Below are 20,565 nucleotides of genomic sequence, written 5' to 3'. Positions count from 1 at the left end.
TTTCTACTCATACAGGCATCACATACACTATATATATATATAATATATATATATATTATATATATGTGTGTGTGTGTGTGTGTGTGTGTGTGTGTGTATAGCAATGAGTATTCTTTTTACAAGTGAAGACACCAATGTAATGATGCTTTCTACAGCAAAATAGAGTACAGATTGCATCTGAAAACTATACTGCAATTTAGATACACAAATCCAAGATCACTGTAAATGATTCTTCTTTATTCCAAACGAATGTGTAAATGTTAGTAAAATAAATAAAAATACAGACAAAAAACATTCAGAACAATTTTCCTGAGACACATTCAAAGTTATCTTCAATACTGTAAAAAAAGAATTTCCATAGCCTTGATAACTCTAATATCAATTAATGCAGTCACTTTTAAATATGCCTGAGCCTAACAGGGAGAAATATGGTTCATCAGAACAATTTGATATCTTACCATTATCATCCCTATTGACCTGTATACAAAATTTTGAAGCAATCTGTTGACCTGTTTCAGAGAAATTATTTTAAACAAAACAGGAAATAACCCAAAATACAACAAGCAACTAAAAATCAGCTCAATTAAACCCATATGACAATTTTAAATTATAATAGAATTCATTGTTTCACGGCCTGATCTGTGAAAATAAAACACAGTGAATCATGTGTCCCAAACAGCAAAATAGTGAAATTAAATCCTGGTGAAAATTAATGCTCTTTACAGTATGCTGTAAATTTTGGCATACGTTAAAAGATATACATGTGTAGTATTCCTAAGTTTTGTACAGTAAGTTTGTGTCAATTGAGATGTGTCAGCTAATGACTGTGTAATTCACCAAATTACAAGATCAACTATGTGTACCTTAAATATAGGAATAAAAAATCATTTCAAGAGTTTCTTGATTGAATATGAAGCACTCAAGCTATCTACACAGCAAGAAAAGGCAGACACATGCCTGTAACAGAGGATAATCATTACCTGTAACAGGCCCAGAGAAATAACCTTTTTGCAAGACCAGTAAAAACCTGTCAAATTTTAGGGTTGTGTAAATTCTGATTCATGGTGGTACAGGATTGTATACAATGCTGTAAATTCTGACTGTATCAAGACCTATAATTGCAGCACTGAACCACCGGTGTGCGTACAGTGGTGTGTCAGCTACAGGGCCTGAAAATTTGGATGGATTTCAGGGTGTAAATTTGTTGTAAAAATTGGCAAATTTTGATGATTGAAGCAGAAAGAAATGTTATTGTTTGAACACTGAAAAATTTCAGACCCTGTTAGAGATCAGTGTTCACAGCACTGTGTACAGGTGCTGTAATTGGTAGAAATACAGCCATGTGTTTACAGTACTTGATACAGACATGTGCATCAGCCCCTGATAGAACTCCTTCTGTATTTGCTGACACAGACCTGTAACACAGTTTGTATCAGGGCCTGTGCAGGGAATGTCACAGGGTGAATTTTTTTGTAGTGTATGTTTAATTAACTCTTACTTATCACATACATGTATGTGCACTGTTAAATTGTAGCTTTTGTTCAGTTCATCAAAATCTAAAAAGTAGGAAAAATTGCTCTGAAAAACACAATATTGCATATCTCAGGACAAACTGATTACTGCTTCAATTATATTATCCTAAGAGACCTGCATTTAAAATTTCAAAGCAATCTGACAAGCAATTTCAGAGAAATTTTTGGACAAGAAATAGAAAAATACCATCAGTAACACGGTGTGGCTCACATTTGTTTCAGCATGTTTAAACACTGTAACTGCACCTTGATAAATTCTTGAGGGCACAAATCCAGATACGTCAAAGTGACAATTTCAGCAGTACTTCAAAGATGTACTTGTGAAGTATTTGTAAGTTATGCCTTGGTTATACTAAACTTTTCTTGGTGTAACTGACCTGTGCCAGCTAATGACTTTATATTTCACTGAACTTACAACACCAGCTCTGTGTACTACTTTTCAAGTAAAGCAATTAAAATTGAGAACAAATCAGTTGTTGACCAACAGAGGGATGATGGATAATTACTCAGAAAAGCTATGCATCACTGTTCTGTCTCACACAATTGTCACTGAACTGTTTTTATCAGGTGGTCTCTCACTGGCTCTGCCATACTTCCTCTGCAGTATGTAGTGTCTTGAATTAGAGTCATTAAGCATTCGCTGATTGAGTGTGTCTATCCTATCAAAACGTTTAGTTTGTCAGATCGCCAAGAAGGCCTGGAGGCAATTATCCTTCCATCTGGTGGGACCTCCCTCATCAGACATCAGGTCTGCAGTTACATCATTCCAGAAACCCTTCTCATCTGCATTGATCACTGCACTTCTCCTCTTTAAAATCTGTAGGTAGAAATGATAAATGATGGTTATTTAAAATAATGCAAAGAGTGAGATAAATGATGGCATAATACTTACAGTCACTGCCATAACTAACAATATGGTACATTTGATATTTTAAGATCAACTCTGGTATCATGACTTATTACTGATTTGAACATATTATGTTGCCTTCCATTCCACCTATGCTTAGGAACATAGGGAAATTCATGTATCATTTTAACATTGGCATCCTTGTCCAAAGACCTTTGAGCACATCAGAATGGAACTGTCAATTTACATAACCCTCAACTAAAGTAGTCTTGCTTTGTTAAATTTTATTTGAACCCATTAGTACATTTGTACAATTATTGTGACAAAATTGTTGACTCTGTATATCTAATAGTGCTAACTATGCAAAGACCCCAACCCATACTACAAATATCCCATGATTCATTCTGATTTGTACCAACAGAGATTCCCTAGTCAAGCCAGGCATAGCTCACATGTGTAGAGAAAACTGTAGACTACTAAAAATAAAAATTTTGAAAAAATGCTTTGAAGGAGACTCATTGTCAATAACCATTTCAAATGATTTTTCAATATCATGCATTATTTAGAGTACATATAACACAATGGGAACTAATTTGGGATAATTGGATGAAGTAATGTCGATTTCATCTACAAATGTAACCTCATCTACTTTTCTTTTTATGTTATGCACTTGTTTTTATGAGTATTTGGTAATATTGCAACATTCAACTATAGGGCACCTAACATATTTGAGAAATTTGAAAAATATGAAAATCCAATTATCCCAAATTAGTTCCAATCGTGTTATATACATTTTATATAATTTTCAAGAAATTATATAGACAGCCATACAGAAAAGTTTGAAGTATAATAGAGATACTTGAAGCATGGACTGGCTGTTGTTGAATACTGTTCAATAACTGTCAGTTCAGCCACTAAGTAATACTAGTTCAAAACTATATCCTTGTTCCCAGCGGGTGCAACACTGAAGCTGTTTGACTATGCAAAATGTTTTTATGAAAAAATGTATATTAAGTTACATTTTGTGAAATAAGGCAAGAGTTTTCTTGCACACAGTTGGTTGTTCCAAAAACAGTTTCGTATAATGTTAATAAAAGATAAAACTATGTTTTTTTAGCACATCGTGTAATCTGGAACATGTTATCAGAGCATAAGCTTGTTTCATCTTTCAATATTAAATTTGCAACAAACTCTTGGACATGAGTGTGTCTTGTGATATTGTTTCAAAGTTGTGTTCCCTGGCAAGGTTCATAAAATACACTTCATGGATTCCTTCAACAATATTTTGGCCAGTTAAAAGCTGTTAAAAGTGTTAAAAGCTCATCCTGAGTTTGACTATGCTATTATTGTATGTTATGTTATGTACATTTGTGTTTTGAACTCAATCTAAGAGCCCCTTTAGTTGTTTCAACACTACAGATAAAGTATGGCATAAAACTTCGCCTCAGATCGCCTCTGTATCGTTTCCGACATTGCTGTCGCCTCAGTTTGTTTATTTTCTATATCGTTTCATTACCGCCTCTGTATCAGCCTTGCATTGCTTCCGCATCGTATCAGCCTAAACATCGCCACTGCATCGTATCAAGTCAATTTCATGGTCCCAATTGGCCACGGCATATTATTCACTCAAAAATGCCACAGCAAAGTTGCCGCCTTCGGAAATTTCGCCGCCTGGCATTGCCCATGTTTTTGAGAGTAAAGGTATACAAAATGAAAGATCAAATACATGTGTCCAACCCCATATGTCCAACATTATCCATTCATGAAATGTTGCTTCAACACACAAAAATGGGAACAAAGTTGAAACATATTGTGATTATAATGCGCTTCTTTTACGAATTGCTTTTATTTGATATGAAGTTTGTATACCGTTTTATTTGCGAACATTTTTGTAACAAGATAGCACTCTACCAGGGACAGACATTAACGGTTGCAAGTGAAAGTCGCGTTTGGACAACTGCAACTGAAACACCAGTACGGGTTGCCCGATGAGACAAGTGTCAAAAAGTGACGTGGGACAACTTTTCCACTGACTAGAAACCCAGAAATGTGTGGTACTGTGTGCGGATTACCATTTTAAATGACTGAAATTAGTATTTTTAAGCTTAAATACATGTACGTCCTTGAAAGCGCACAAGAAAAACTGGCCGTACAAAGTAAGGACAATTGCTAAAATAATAACTGCAGTGTATCATATACTAGGTTAACACATATAGTGATGCCGCCATGAATTCTCCTAACGCTTTACACAGTGACCTTTAAACCCGATTGACGTGAATAAATTATGATGTAGAGGAAGTCCGTGACCTTTAGTCACAACACATTGATAACACTCTGATAGCGGGAACTTCCAAGTGTTTCAATAATTGCTACGCAATTCATACTATAGAGTTACACTCCGCAACCAATTATCCATCACAAATAAAATTAATTTTAGGCAAACTATCGCACCATGCGCATACGGTATAAATCTGAGTTGGCCTACATATGTCACGCCGCGCCAATCACTCTAAATCACGTACCCACATCGTCCAAGACGTTCAAATTCATGATTATTAACCGATCATTTACCTTCAACTAGATAAAATCTTGTCTATATTCTCAATTTTCGATGACTTTTGACGAAATGACATCGACTTTTCATGCCCGATATCTCATATCCGATGTCTTTGAGTTCCGTGAATGAGGCGATGCGCTAGTGAACGATACGGAAACGATACCAAACAACCGAGTGAGCGATGTTGGATTTGGGGTTGGGCGATGCGGAAACGATACGGAAACGATAATGAGGCAAAAAAAGCGAAGCTTTGGGCGATACTTTATCTGTATGTTTCTCCAAAATAATTTGCAGGGTTTACACATTTCATTGTGATCTCAAATTTGACATTGAATAAGCTGCATAACTATCGATTACATCTGTATCTTCAAGGGAAGGTTAACAAGCGACCTAGCGGCCGATATAGCTCCGCTGTGTTTATGTAGAGAATAACTATTTTTGACACATGTTGGTGAAGAAGGTGGAAATCTTTGATAGCTCATTTCAATGGCCAGAAAAAAGAGGCTAAAATATCTGCAAAAATATACAATTGAAGATTTCATCATAATTTGAATTTTTACATCGGATCATTCCAAAGAACACGTCCACTAAAGCTATCTGACGAGTAGTTTTTAGAGAATAAAATTTTCTGACCAAAATGGCAATGATTGTCCCCTAAAATAAAATTGCAGATTTCACCATAATTTTAGTATATCACATATTACAATAATCCCTTGGAACCTGTATACCAAATATCAAAGCTATCCACTTGCAGTTTTTGAGAAACAAATTTTTTTAACAGAAATAGCAAAAATTGCCCCAAAATATACAAAATTGCAGATTTCATCATAATGTCAAAATATCAAATTTAGTTATTCTGTAGGAACCTGCATATCGAATTTCAAAGCTATCAGACCAGTACTTTTTGAGAAATACATTTTTCGACCAAAATGGCAAAAATTACCCATAAATAAAAAATTGCAGATTTCATCATAATTTCAATAAATACCATTAAGTTCATCGGTAGGAACCTGAATAACAAATTGCAAAGCTAAGTTACCCTAAGTAAACTGCACATCAAATTTCAAAGCAATCCGACGATCGGTTTCAGAGAAGATGACTTTTTTACCAAAAACAGGAAAAATTGCCCAAAAATACAATTATGGAAATTTCACCACAATTTGAACAACCTTGACTGGGGTTACCTCCAGGAACCTCTATACCAAGTTTCAAATAATCTGACTTGAAGTTTCAGAGAAGAAGATTTCTTGACCAAAAACAGGAAAAATTGCCCCAAAAATACAATTATGCAAATTTCACCACAATTTGAACAAACTTGAGTGAGGTCACTCCTATGAACCTCCATACCAAATTTCAAAGAAATCTGACTTGCGGTTTCAGAGAAGAAGACCATTGTTGACGGACGGACGACGACAGACAATCAGTCTATCGGATAAGCTCCGCGTCTCTGACAGCGGAGCTAAAAGGCAGATTTGTGTCGCTTAAAGCTGTTAGGTGCTCTGCAAATGTATAACCAAATATCAAAGCTGAACTAAGTAAAATTGATTTTACTTGTGTCATGATGGTTCTACCATGTACATGTACTATAATTCACCAACACTGGTGCTTTGGTTACCTTGTCCTTCAAAGTTCACTGGTTTAGACTAAAAAATTATCAGTGCAGACTTTGTAGTACATACCTCTCTTATTCTCCTGTTGTTGGCATGCCTTTTTGTGTAACTCTGTCTTTCCTTGAGACACTACCCTTTCCCTACTTTTTCAGTGCCTAATAAACATCTCCAAGGGGCCTGCAACTTGCAAGGATATAAATAAAAGAGTTAAAAATCTACTGTGAAAAATCAAAATATCTGAAACACAGATGATGAATCATCATATTTCATGTGACAATAATGACAATGAATAATCATATTAATCTGAATATCAATTGGTATTCACATTTGAATCAGACAATAGCATTCCCATGGCCTACAAAGGCTTGACATCATCGGATTCCCACTGCACTAAGCATGGATGAAAGATTGACTCTTTTTACATCCATGGTTATACAATAATACAAAATGTTCATGTTGAAAATAAGACCATATTTCATTTGATACAGAAATTGCATTAATTTAGAAAGTTAGAAATCATTAATGAAGTGATGCAAAATAAAATGACATACCATGTTTAGGTAAGATCAGAATTATTCTCATGTTTACTTTAAGGCAGATGAGTTGCAACTTTTGACATTATTTTTATGATTTTTATATTTAGATTAAAATCAGTTCATAGCAAATTTCTACAACTCAGAGATGTTTACTCTAGTATAATTATCCACAGAGTTGGACTGCATGAGGAGATTCTTGTAAGACAAATAATAAATGGGTGCCGCACCCAAATATGGCTGCCTACATGCAACTACATGATAAACAGCGTAAATGGTGGATGTACACATTTAAATCTTTACAAATACAACATGGTGCAACCCACTGAAAGGAAGGGAAAGGGATTCACTCCACTTAGAGGAAAAATTCTTGTTTTCACCTATTAATTATGGCAAGATTTTGAAAATTGCGGGAAATTTAAAATTAACAAAGATGTGCTCAATTTCTTGTCTATTCTGCCACAACCAAATGCTGTTGAGGCACAGTTAATGACTATATTGTTATGTAGGTCATTCCCCCCACACTCATCATGACCTGAGTTCAATTAGTCTAGAACATTCTCAAGGTCACTGCCCTTGATGACCTCACAACCTTGAATTCAATTAGTCATGTTTGGAATGTTCTGGAAAGTTGATTAGTTGTGTAAGGGAGATAATTTTAGAACAGTAATTAGCATGTCAATAAAAGTTCTAGATTGTTCTTATATGCCTTTATAAAAGGGACGTGCACAGCTTCCAGTCAGACTTTTGGGATCGTGTCTCTTGTGTGTTACTAAACTCCAGCAGTAGTCATTCTCAAGACTTTTCAAGACCTTCACTGTCAACGCTGGATTTATACTGTGGACTTTGTGCAGCTTCAAGCCTGCAAGCCAAAGGACTGTTCATTCATCCGACTGACTGTTACAACTCTGAGACTGGAGCTTTGCCGTCCCAGCTGAGATAAGTAGTCTGTACACTTTTAAAGCTTGTACTCTGTCCCTGACTTAGCAATTAGTTTTGTTTTCGTAATAAATTTTGTTTAAACGGAAACTGCTGAGTTCACCCTTTTGTTCGTTTTCTCTGCACGTAACAAATTGGGGGCTTGTCCGGGATACGAATATTTTGAGCCGTTTGACAACATTTTGCCTACCTTTTCAAAACTACTGTATACTGTGAACTCAGCTAAATTCAATCATGGTGGAATTCAAGCCAGACGAATTTATGGATGACCTTGATCAGGACACATTTAATTCCCTCAGAAAAGACAACCTCATAGCGCTGGCCAATTTCCTTAAAGTAGATGTCAAAAGATCTATGCGCAAGCGAGAAATACAGTTCAAGATTGCAAAACATTTAGTTAATTCTGGCCATTTTGAGGAGTCTGCCTTAAAAGATTATGAGCCTGAGTCTTCCTTCGAACTCAAAAAATTAGAATTGGAAATACAGGCAGATTTCGAGCTAAAAAAATTGGCATTAGAAAAAGAAAAAGAATTACAAATGAAAGAAAAAGAATTACAAATGGAAAAGGAGAGACAGGCATTAGAAAAAGAAAAAATACAAATGCAGTTAGAAATGGAAGAAAGACAGAAAGAGAGGGAATTGGAAATGAAAGAAAAAGAATTGCAAATGGAAGAAAGACAAAGGGAGAAAGAAAGAGAGGAAAAAGAAAAGGAAAGAGAATTAGCAGAACACCGACTGCAGTTAGAAATGAGACGTTTAGAGCTTGGAAAGTCAGGAAAATTCTTCCCTTCAGACGGTTTTGACATCACTAAGCATTTCAGGTTAGTTCCCCCTTTCCAAGAAAAGGATGTTGATAAATATTTCCTTCATTTTGAGAAAATTGCTCAGAGTCTGAATTGGCCTAAGGAGTCCTGGTCTATGCTTTTGCAGAGTGCTTTGGTGGGTAAAGCCAGAGAAATTTACATTCAGTTGTCAGTAGAGCAGGCTTCAAATTATGATTCTGTGAAGGAATTAATTCTCAAGGGTTATGAGTTGGTGCCTGAAGCTTACCGTCAGAAATTTAGGGATTGTGAGAAGGTGAAAGATCAAACTTACATTGAATTTGCTCGAACAAAAGAACAACTGTTTGATCGATGGTGTTCTTCGGAAAAGGTCAGTCAGAATTATGACAAATTACGACAACTTGTTTTGATTGAGGAATTTAAAAGGTGCATTCGGAGTGACATCAAGACGTTTATCAATGAACAAAGGCAGATACATTGGAGGTTGCTGCACGTTTGGCCGATGATTACTCATTGACTCACAAATCTTCATTTCTCAGCAAACCATCCCAGTCCTTTCCCTACAGAAACAATGCAGGTAAATTTAACTCCTCCTTTTCATCCAAGAATTTCTCAAAGGACAGTAGGAAATCAAATGACAACAGTTCACAAAATTCAAGTAACACTTCCACATCATCAGATCCCAAGTCTCAATCTCCTTCTGACAAACAGTTCGGTACACTTTCTGTAATTATTGCAAGAAAGACGGCCATTTAATGTCAGAGTGTTTCAAATTGAAAAGAAAACGTGAAGGTCAAAGTGGTCAAAGTGGATCTAAGCCCACCGGCTTTATTTCTTCATCAACTCAATTAGAGTCTAATAATGTGTGCAACACATTTTCTGAGGTTAAACCCCTCTCATCCCCAATTAATGAGGTCAAGGTCAATTCTTCTCAAGATAGCATTATGGGTATTTTCGAACCATTTATTCATGATGGTTTTATATCACTTTCTAGTGATTTTTCTTCCGCTACCCCTGTCAAAATTTTAAGAGATACCGGGGCTTCCCAGTCTCTTTTGTTGGCAGATACCCTGCCGTTTTCTGAAAAGTCATTTTCAGGTTCTAAAGTTCTTATTAAGGGGGTAGATTGTAATGACTACATTCCTGTTCCTCTCCATAATGTCTATTTGTCTTCAGACTTTGTTTCTGGACCTGTGGCTTTAGGTATTAGGCCTTTTTTGCCTTTTGAAGGGATTCACCTTCTTCTTGGAAACGACCTTGCTGGGGACAAGGTCATTACTAATCCACTTGTGACTGATAATCCTAGTTTAGATCAGGATCCAGAGCCAATTGAACAAGAGATACCCGATTATTTCCTTCATGTGCCATTACTCGAGCCATGTCAAAGAAAACTTCCGAGAATCAAAATACTCTCAAAAATAATGTCACTGATGTTGACTTAAATGACACCTTTCTCAGTCAGGTGTTTGACACGGACCATTCCGTTTCCCTCGTGGATTTGAAACTTCCAGTAAAACTTCTGCTGACCAAAGTCAGACATTTTCTAGATCAAATCTCATTGCAGAACAACACAAAGACCCAGATATTTTGTCTTTGTTTGACAGGGTAGATGATGAAGGTAAAACTTCAGATAGCTCTGTTTCCTATTATACAAAATCTGGTATTCTCATGCGTAAATGGAGACCTCCAGATGTTTTGGTTGATGACGATTGGGCTATAAAACATCAAATTGTGATTCCAAAGCCCTATCGTGCTGAAATATTGCGCCTGGCCCATGAAACGCCCTGGGCTGGTCACTTAGGAGTCAGGAAAACTTATCATAAAATTCTCAGTCACTTTTATTGGCCTAATCTCAGGCAGGATGTAGCACATTTCTGTAAAACTTGTCACACATGTCAAATGGTAGGAAAGCCAAATCAGACCATTCCAAAGGCCCCTTTACAGCCAATTCCTGCATTTCAAGAACCATTTAGTAGGATACTAATAGACTGTGTTGGGCCCCTACCAAAAACAAGATCAGGAAATGAGTACATGCTGACAATAATGTGTACATCAACTCGGTTCCCAGAAGCCATACCACTGAGAAATATAAAGACAAAGACTATAGTGAGAGCTTTAGTCAAATTTTTCACTTTATTTGGCCTCCCTAAATGTGTCCAGTCCGATCAAGGCTCCAACTTTATGTCTGGAATTTTTCAACAAGTAATGGATCAGCTAGGCATTAAACAGTATAGGTCATCCGCCTATCATCCAGAAAGTCAGGGTGCTCTTGAGACGATTTCATCAAACTTTGAAAACATGATTAGGACCTACTGTTTTGACACAGAGAAGCAGTGGGATGAAGGAATTCATTTTCTGCTCTTTGCTGTTAGAGAGTCAATTCAAGAGTCTCTTGGTTTTAGCCCATTTGAGCTTGTATTTGGACATACAGTCCGTGGCCCACTTAAGCTCGTTAAAGAGAAATTCCTATCAGACGATGATGATTGTCTGAATATTTTGCAATATGTGTCAGATTTTCGTACAAAACTCTCTAAAGCATGTGAATTAGCCAGAGAAAATCTTGAGTCATCTCAGCAGTCAATGAAAACCAAATATGATAAAAGCACCTCAAAACGGAAGTTTGAACCAGGTCAAAAGTTCTTGTTCTACTTCCAATTCCTGGCAAACCACTCCATGCTCGTTACTTTGGGCCATACCTAATTGATAAGAAATTGAGTGATTTAAATTACATCATAATAACACCTGACAGGCGAAAACAAAAACAGCTATGTCACATAAATATGCTTAAGCCATATTTTGATAGGGATAATCCTACTATAACTCAGCCTGTCAGTGCAGTCAGTTCAAACCATTATGAAGATAGTGATACTGAAACTGACTTGAGTGAAAATACTCTAAACTCAAAGCTGGGCTCGGTCAAGCTTCAGAACTCAGAAATCCTGGAGAACTGGAATCTACAAAGTTGGCACACCTCCAGCCAGAACAACAACAACAGCTGAAAGAACCAATCCATGAACATTTGTTCCCAGACATTCCAACAAGGACAAACATCATCTATCACAACGAAGATGTCTGCGACAGTAATTCAATGGAACAACATCGAGACAGACTGAATCCTGCGAAAGCGGAATATCTCCAGGAGGAAGCCAAGTATTTGCCGAACAATGACTTTATAGAACTCAATACAAATAACCGGACTTTGCCATGCATACTTTATGCCAAATTCAGTGCCATTTCAAGTTTTCCAATACCAAATTGCAAGAGGATAGTCATGGGACCGATCATCCTGTTTGCTATTTTTAACAAATTTAGCAAATTTAACAAATCCCAGAGAAACTAATCCCAGAGAAACTACTCTACAATTGAAAAAGAGTGTTTATCTTTGATATTAGCTTTACAGCATTTTGAAGTTTATGTTACTTCTTCAAATCAGCCAATAGTGGTTTATATTGATCACAACCTCTTGTTTTTCTGCAGAAATTTAAAGGCAAAAATCAGAGATTGCTAAGATGGAGTTTAATGTTACAGGAGTTTAATCTTGACATTAGACATATCAAAGGCAGAGACAATTTAATTGCAGACTGTCTCTCTCGTATTTAGAGTTTATTGTTGTTCACTTTCAAGAAATTTTACTTTAGAGTAAAACAAATTTGAGTACTTAAATCCTTTTCAAGATTACATTTGTAAAAGAAAGATTTTTCTTTGAAAAATTTTCTTTTTTTGAAGAGGGGGTGTGTTATGTAGGTCATTCCCCCCACACTCATCATGACCTGAGTTCAATTAGTCTAGAACATTCTCAAGGTCACTGCCCTTGATGACCTCACAACCTTGAATTCAATTAGTCATGTTTGGAATGTTCTGGAAAGTTGATTAGTTGTGTAAGGGAGATAATTTTAGAACAGTAATTAGCATGTCAATAAAAGTTCTAGATTGTTCTTATATGCCTTTATAAAAGGGACGTGCACAGCTTCCAGTCAGACTTTTGGGATCGTGTCTCTTGTGTGTTACTAAACTCCAGCAGTAGTCATTCTCAAGACTTTTCAAGACCTTCACTGTCAACGCTGGATTTATACTGTGGACTTTGTGCAGCTTCAAGCCTGCAAGCCAAAGGACTGTTCATTCATCCGACTGACTGTTACAACTCTGAGACTGGAGCTTTGCCGTCCCAGCTGAGATAAGTAGTCTGTACACTTTTAAAGCTTGTACTCTGTCCCTGACTTAGCAATTAGTTTTGTTTTCGTAATAAATTTTGTTTAAACGGAAACTGCTGAGTTCACCCTTTTGTTCGTTTTCTCTGCACGTAACAATATATCGTTGAATTTGTAGATTACAATAAATGTCTTAGGAAATTGAAGGTTCTTTGAGGTTGGACAAATTTCACAGTGTTGCAGCTCACGGCCTTTTAAAGCCCAATAGCAGTATCTTTAAGCATTATTTTATGCGCTAACCTTTTCCTGCCAAGTCCATATTTCACCATCAGGTCAAGATGGTTAAAATTAATGAAACACAACATATTCCATATGGTGTATTTTACATAATATTGTACATTTGAAGGCTGTAGAAACATAAATATTGTAAGCTTGATTTTTTGGACTAAAGATGCTATAACAGGCCAAGCCAAGCAGGTGAAAAAACGCCATGTTTGGGCTCAATACTGCGTTTTACTGACTTGGCTGATTGGGAAGTAATAGTCTTAATACTGTCTGGCAGGAAAAGGGTTAACTTTCAAGTTGAATAAGTTTGTGAGAGTGTATAAGGTGGTGTGTAAGAAGCTGGGTAGAAAGGACTGATGTAGTGTAGAGCTGTGTGCATGTGACATGGCTGATGAATGTAAACAAGACAAAATAGACTGTGCATAATGGCGATAGGCTAGTTGCGACTTGGATTTTTAATGCCAGTAGTTGATGCACCCCTGTTTTAGACAAAGGTGATGGGGCATGCCCTCAAATTGAAGCGTCTGCAATGTCTACCACCCATACAAAGGTTGAACACTACAAGGCAAGCATCCATGTAGGGCCAGCTATGATCGTTTTGAACAGCAATATTTTAGGTCGGACATATCTGATTTTCCAGAGAAACAGCGCTATGTAAACCCTTAGGTCAGAACCAATGATCATTAATTTCCAAATACATACAAGTTGACAGTATGTTTAAGAGTTGATATATACTTTATTTAAAGCTCCATAAGCTGTATCTTTTGGCTATTTTTTCAGAACTTTTGTTTTGTGGTTTTCCTACACTTTCTGCATTGAATCCCTAATTCGTAATTTAATGCCAAGTATTTAGCATGTCAACACAACCTAAATGAGTATAATCTACGAAATTACGGTATTGTTGAAAATTGCATTCAAGCCTGGACTAGAATTCATTTGTAAACAATAAACAATGATCACTACACACATACAAGCTGTGTTGACAAAAAGAATACTTGAAATTTCAGCATGACAAACTTTTTAGGATCAGACACAGTAGTTGATATACAGAAGCAGAACACTGAAAAACTTGCAACAAGTTACAGCTTATGTCCCTTTAAATCCCACGTTGACAGAATATAGTAATTTCCACAGAAGATTCAAGGGTTTTACATGTGTGTTGATGTCCCCCGAATTTCTAAAATGGTCCCCTTGGGACAGGAGTAGGGGTTTACAGTGACCCCCTGTTTTGACATCCCAGATTGAACACTGACAGAGGTGAATGTTTTCACCTGTGACGTTGCATGTTCTGTTCCTTAGGAATATTACCAAAATCAAAATGACTGTTAAAATTTGAATTTACTCATCATATGTTTCACAAATGTATGGTTTCCTACTGCAGTAAAAGCCAACATCCTTCAGAGCTGAAGTAAGTTTGTGAAAATACAGTAATTTTGGTGTATGTGCAATTTTGCACAAGGTAAAGATTGTGCTGTGATTAAATATTTGCCAAACATGCAAACACTGAGGATACTGTGCATACCTGCACTGAAATCTTCACATAAAGTGCACAGAGTAGTCTAATGTATAATGCAGAGCGCTGAATGTTTTCAACTTAGACATTGTATGTTCTATGTCCTTAGTAATATACCTATTTTTGAAAATGGGGAATTGCGAGGTGTAAGTCTTCCTAAAAGTTTATTTTCTAGAATCGATTTTCATTCTAACATTACTCAAACCTAGCGGCCGATATAGCTCCGCTGTGTAACTAAGGGATACTGTCGCATACAGTTGTCTAGCATCATTCCTTGCAAGCTCTATTTTGGAGGCCAAAAGAGTACGCGACAGCTTTGAAAAAAAGAAATGAATTTTTATGTATAAAAATGTGAAAGAACCTTGAGGCTCCCACCTCAATATCAAAATGTTTATGTTACAAAATTTTGGTCTCGACAAGTTTATCCAGCAAAATCGCTGTAGTGAATATCGCCATGCATTCTGGTCATTTTGGATAAAATTAGCATATTTTTAATGCAAATTCACGTACTTGTCACATTTAAGGTGTCAGAGATTCAGAGATTTTTTGTAATTGATATATTTACCAGCAACGCGGCTCGGAGCAAACAGGAGCTGTTTCCAGACCGGTGGGTGGAGGGACGGTGATTCACTTCACATTGTATCTATGAGGAAACCATTAATCTTATTTTTCAATACAGAACTAGCCACATCTGTGTATTTATAGATGCTTGATTATTGATATTAATGTACTTAAATTAGACTGAGCTGGTTACTAGTGAATCATGAATGTTGGTGCACGAAATTTGGTTTTTCGAATAGTACCGGATAGTGAGAATAGCGTTTGAAAGCAGATGTGAACAACAAATATGCTATTGGACTTTCACCCAAGTGATTACATGTTTCTAAAGGTTTAGGGTATTCTTTGAAAGTTCAAAGGTCAAATAAGAAATTTTACGTCAGTTATTAATAAAACATCAATCAGACTGTGACACAAAGGACAAATGAAAGTTGGGGGCAATCTTTTTCTTGAAAACACTTTTGAAGGGTGATTATTCTATATTTTCGAAACACCAACACCAGAACCCTAACACCCCCCCCCCCCCCCCCCCCCCCCGTAATTTCTGTACAGTCCCTCGCCACGAAAAGGTTACATTAGCATGAAGTTGCCTGGGAATTAGATGTTCATTGTTTATTGAAATTTTATCAGCAATATCGATGATTTAAACAACACAAACGTTAGACATTTTTGCAAGATAAAGACATTGCTGAACACGTTTATACGAGAAGGAGTAGACGTATGTACAAAAAGACACTTGGGCTGGTTACATATGGCTGGTTAAGAATAAATAAGACAAAGAGGACAAGTTAACTATACTGTACATACCTGTACCTGGTATACTGTACACGACCTCCGTCCAGCTGATGCAGGACTCAGCAGCGATCGAGGGGTCGACCTTTCGCTTGTGCGAAAAGAGTTGCCCTCTTCCGTCCAAATTGCTAAAATGGGTTGTCGAGTTTCGTCCCGATTGAACGGAGAATAAACTTGCTGCTTGTCGAACCGTTGAGCTTCTGGTAGTAGCTCTAAACGTAACTAAGTTCATGACATCGACACGATTGGACTCTCCAGTTGTACTAGATTAAAACGTACAGCGTAGTCGTCGAGATGGTCCAGGATTTCAAGGTAGACTGTAGACATTCCTAAACACGGGCGGACATGTCAGTAAACGCTAAAAGATGAACGACTGGAGATTTTGATCATTGTTGGCGGTACGTGTACGCGATGCCACGCCAACACCACACTGGGTCTTCTGATTGACCTTTGACCAATATGGCTTACGGCTCCTTAGGTTTTCAAATATTCACGAAACGAACTGCGAAGAATTTGATGATAACTATCATTTTTTACTCAATCTTGAAGAAAATGTTATTTTTTTCGCTCTCGTTAGACAATAATATTGCTAACTTAGCCCCATCTTTGTCTTACACCAGATAAATGTACAAACTCAAGGGCAGCAGGCTAGAGGGTCAAGTTTTGCCGTGCTATCAGACTGCGGCTTGTATTGTATTTACGCAATATTATCCTCATGAATATTCTGTGTTACGCACACAGACGTGCCAAACCCGTGCACAGAACAGGAACATCGAAAAAAGCTGTTCCGAGGCGATTTTTGAGGGCAGAGGAAATTTTAATTTTGCTCAGGCAGGGAACATGTTTTTAAGTGGCAGGGGAGCAAATTTTAGTGTTTGTTTTGTAGGGCAGGGCAGATATCGGTTGATTGTCCTGGGGACAGAGCTTGGCGAAAAACGAGGAGAGAGAAAGCTACTTTTAAAACGGGGACAGGGGAAGTTGAGTCATGGTGTTTCTGGGGATTGGGACACAGGGCTAGTACTTATAACTTTTCATGTCTGCAGGGGAAAAGGAATGACAACATTTTGAGGGAATTTTTTTCCAGGGCAGGGGAAATTGGCAAGTTTTTTTCGCCACAGGGCAGCTTCAAAAATTCACAGTAGGGAGGGGAAACGGGCAAAAATAAGTGGGGAGTGGGTTGAGTGCGGCAGGGTAGGTCGAAAAAGTTTTAGTGGGAGGGCAAATTATGAATTAATTACCCTCTCGACTGAAAATTAGTCAGTTCACACTATATACCTTATCATTAGTAAGGACCCCTTTAAAAGTGAATTGTTCGTTGGCTGCACCTGGCTGAACCGGATATTTGGCGAGGTCTTTTTCAAAATAGTAAAAACTAGCAGCAATTAGGCCTAATTAAAACTTTGGGTAAGGCCTGCAATCGTGTGTCAGTCATACTAAGAGGTACCAAAACGACTGAAGACAGTATTTCCTAACCAAAAAAACGGGGGTGTCAAAGAAAGTCGATAACTAAATTTTAAAAGTTGAATAAAATATTCATGGTCGTTGCTCACTGTTGATTAATTCGTGGAAAGTATCGTGTCTCCCGACTTTGATTCAACATACCCTCTCTTTCTTTCTTTTTTTTTTGTCGATCGATAAAAGTATTTTAATCTTTAATATTCCATCATTTGTAACCGATGTCATATCCAAACCTACTGTATTTAGTTTCTGACGAAAATACAAGGACGTGTCCAATGCGCCAACGTGGTGCAATATGTTTTGAGACATTGAAGAAATATTGTAGTTCGGTCGCGCTCAACCAGGTTGCTCCAGAAGTAAGGATGTCACAACAAGGTCTAGGCGAAAAGATAACGAATCAGTTGTATAAAACACGGTTTTTAGTTGGATATCGTATCTGTTTCAATTTCTGAATAAGCTTTGGAATCAGCCTGGTATAATAACTATCAACCTGTAGGCACCCCCCCCCCCCCCCCCTATGACGGGAAAAGCGAAATATAAGCACTTTTTTATGCAATTCATCATCATCGGGTCACGGTCGCGATTTCACATGCGGAACTGAGCTCGGTGTTCACCACAACTTGATGTGGGATTTGATGGAGCTTGGAGGTACCGGTGTATGAGTTAGGTAGTCAGAATAACAATAAATCACAAAAGATTTATGCATCAAAATGTACAGATTAATAGTGACTGAACTATCTTATGATTTGTTTGCTGATTGACGTTTGGGGCAAGGCGGCGAAAGTCCAAGGCCAAAAGAAGAAGTACGCAGTCGAATCACATATTTTGTAAGAAATAACCACCGGTTTCCATAGGTACTGTGCTCAACCTACGACCGTAAAAGTGCTGAAACAAACACTGCGTCTTATCCATTAGCATGCATAAAATTGTTTCAAGTGTACATTTAGTATTAGATTTTTACCTTATAATTTGACTACATATCGTCCGGATTTGGCTCAAGCCTCGTAAGGTGGAGATTCAACCCATCGAAGTTGACTAGGTTTCGGGGTAGCAAACTGAACAGGCCTATTTCAAACAAAATTTAATGTTCTCCTGACACATTATGAAAGACGCAATTCAATGAAAATTACCCACATGCGATAGCGTAATCAACGCCGATTTAGCGCTGAAAATCGATTAGGAATAAAAAGATCACCCACTTTCCTTATCAAGAAATATTGCTTATCGAGAACATACTGACGTTTCAAAGTAGCTGTATACTTTACGGCTGATCCAGGCTAGTTTCTTCGTCAAAGACGACACCATCGTACCCACTCTCTATGAGGGGACGCTACAGCTGGTGTGACGTCATCAACAGCGAACGCCAGCGCAACGCGCATCCTACCAACTAATCCCCTCATTCGCACGTTTTGACAATAGCGTTTCCCGACCGTTTGGTGGAGGGACTGTGGTGGAAAACTGTCTCATGAAGACGTCGAAACTGAAGCATCATGTCTTATACACCCATGTCTCACCAGCATTATGGGAGATGAAGTATCGTCTGGAAGATCCTGATACCTATAGTATGGGCATGGCTTTGAACCAGTTAGCCGAGTGGATTCTTGGGGCTGGGACAACAAAGGAAATGTTATGGAAATCCTTCATCGCAGATCACGATGAGGTACAGAAAATTCCATCAACTTCAGAACTGTCAACCGAGTACCAGAGACTGATGAAGCATCTGTGTCTTTTCAATGGTTGGAAGGTTCCGGAGAAATTTACTCTCAAGCCACCTAATTCACCGGCTGTAATTATCCATTGGAGGATCATATCCCTTTTACTTAACAAGGTCTCGCAAGATCAAAGAAGCCAGTTCTTGAAATTGTTAGATTTTCTTCTGGATGAGGAAACAACAACAACCATGACGACTAAGGGAGATTTGGTAGAGGTAGAAAACCCGGTACAGCCTAATAGTAAGGACACCAGTAAACCATCAGAGAGTCATTATTCAAGTGCTACAATCCAAGTCTCAAAACATCAAGTGGAGGCAGAGATACCGGAAACTGAAGTTTTATCAGAGGCATGGGACTCGCACTTCCATCTTGACCAGACAAGTAGATGCTTGTTTGGGAAAGGATGGAGAGTGTCATCAGCGGAACCATTAAGAGCTCCAGATTTACCCATACCGAAACATCCAGTGAAATTAATCCATGGAATTGAGGTCTATAGTGAGCCGGACCAGTATCCAGCTGACCTCAACAGGAGTGAGGACTGGAAGGTGGCATTGGGAGTACACCCAAAAGTTATCCAGCGGTTGACTGGAGAGAGATTACAAAGGCTAGGAGAATTGGTCCTATTACCCCAAGTAGTTGCTCTTTGAGAAATCGGGCTAGATAGGATGACACCTCCTAGTAGCTGGAAGAAGCAAGAGGAGACTCTCGTGCGACTTCTGGAGTTGGGATTGCCAAGAAAGCCCATCATCATGCACATACGTGGCACCCAAGAAGATAAGTACGGTATTGATGTCAGTAATTGCGCCATGAAGTTAATGTTTCACTGTTGCGCACCTGTGCAAACGTATTCATCTTCATTGTTTCACTGGCTATCGTTGGCTCATACATTGATGGATGAAAGCATTCTCTAGTATCTACTTCGGTTTCACGGGGCTAGTAGTGAAATTTGACAATGAACAGAGAAGAGCTTTACAGGAAGTCCCAGCCGACAGATTACTAATTGAGACAGACTCTCCCTACTTCCAGTTGACACCAGAAGTGGACGCCAACACTCCTCGTTATATTGGAGATGTTGCAGCAGCAGTGGCAGAAGTAAGAGGAGTGTCTACTCAAGAATTACTGGACATCACTGTAGCTAACACCAGGAGCTTATACCAGATATAAGGCCGTACTCAGTCTTCACTGTCAAATTCGGTGAACAGTCTCATTGTTCTTTTTAGGGAAAATCTGATTTCGTCGACTCGGAAATAGATTTTCCCATAATCTTCGGGCCGTATTCAGTCTTCACCGCCGATACGG

At 37.9% G+C, this 20,565-nt stretch overlaps 1 long non-coding RNA gene across 1 annotated transcript; it reads right to left on the bottom strand.

Annotated features, from left to right (window-relative positions):
* Positions 1-216: 216 nt before the first annotated feature.
* Positions 217-16,514, bottom strand: LOC139145922 (uncharacterized). Its single transcript, XR_011555051.1, has 3 exons — positions 16,112-16,514; positions 6,616-6,723; positions 217-2,349 (listed from the first exon to the last, which is right to left on the bottom strand). It is a non-coding gene; the product is annotated as an uncharacterized lncRNA (long non-coding RNA).
* Between the last annotated feature and the right edge of the window lie 4,051 nt (positions 16,515-20,565).

The sequence above is a fragment of the Ptychodera flava genome, chromosome 12 (assembly GCF_041260155.1).
Source record: "Ptychodera flava strain L36383 chromosome 12, AS_Pfla_20210202, whole genome shotgun sequence".
Lineage (NCBI taxonomy): Eukaryota > Metazoa > Hemichordata > Enteropneusta > Ptychoderidae > Ptychodera > Ptychodera flava.
The sequence above is the reverse complement of the archived record's forward strand: the minus strand, read 5'-3'. Positions and strand labels throughout refer to the sequence as shown.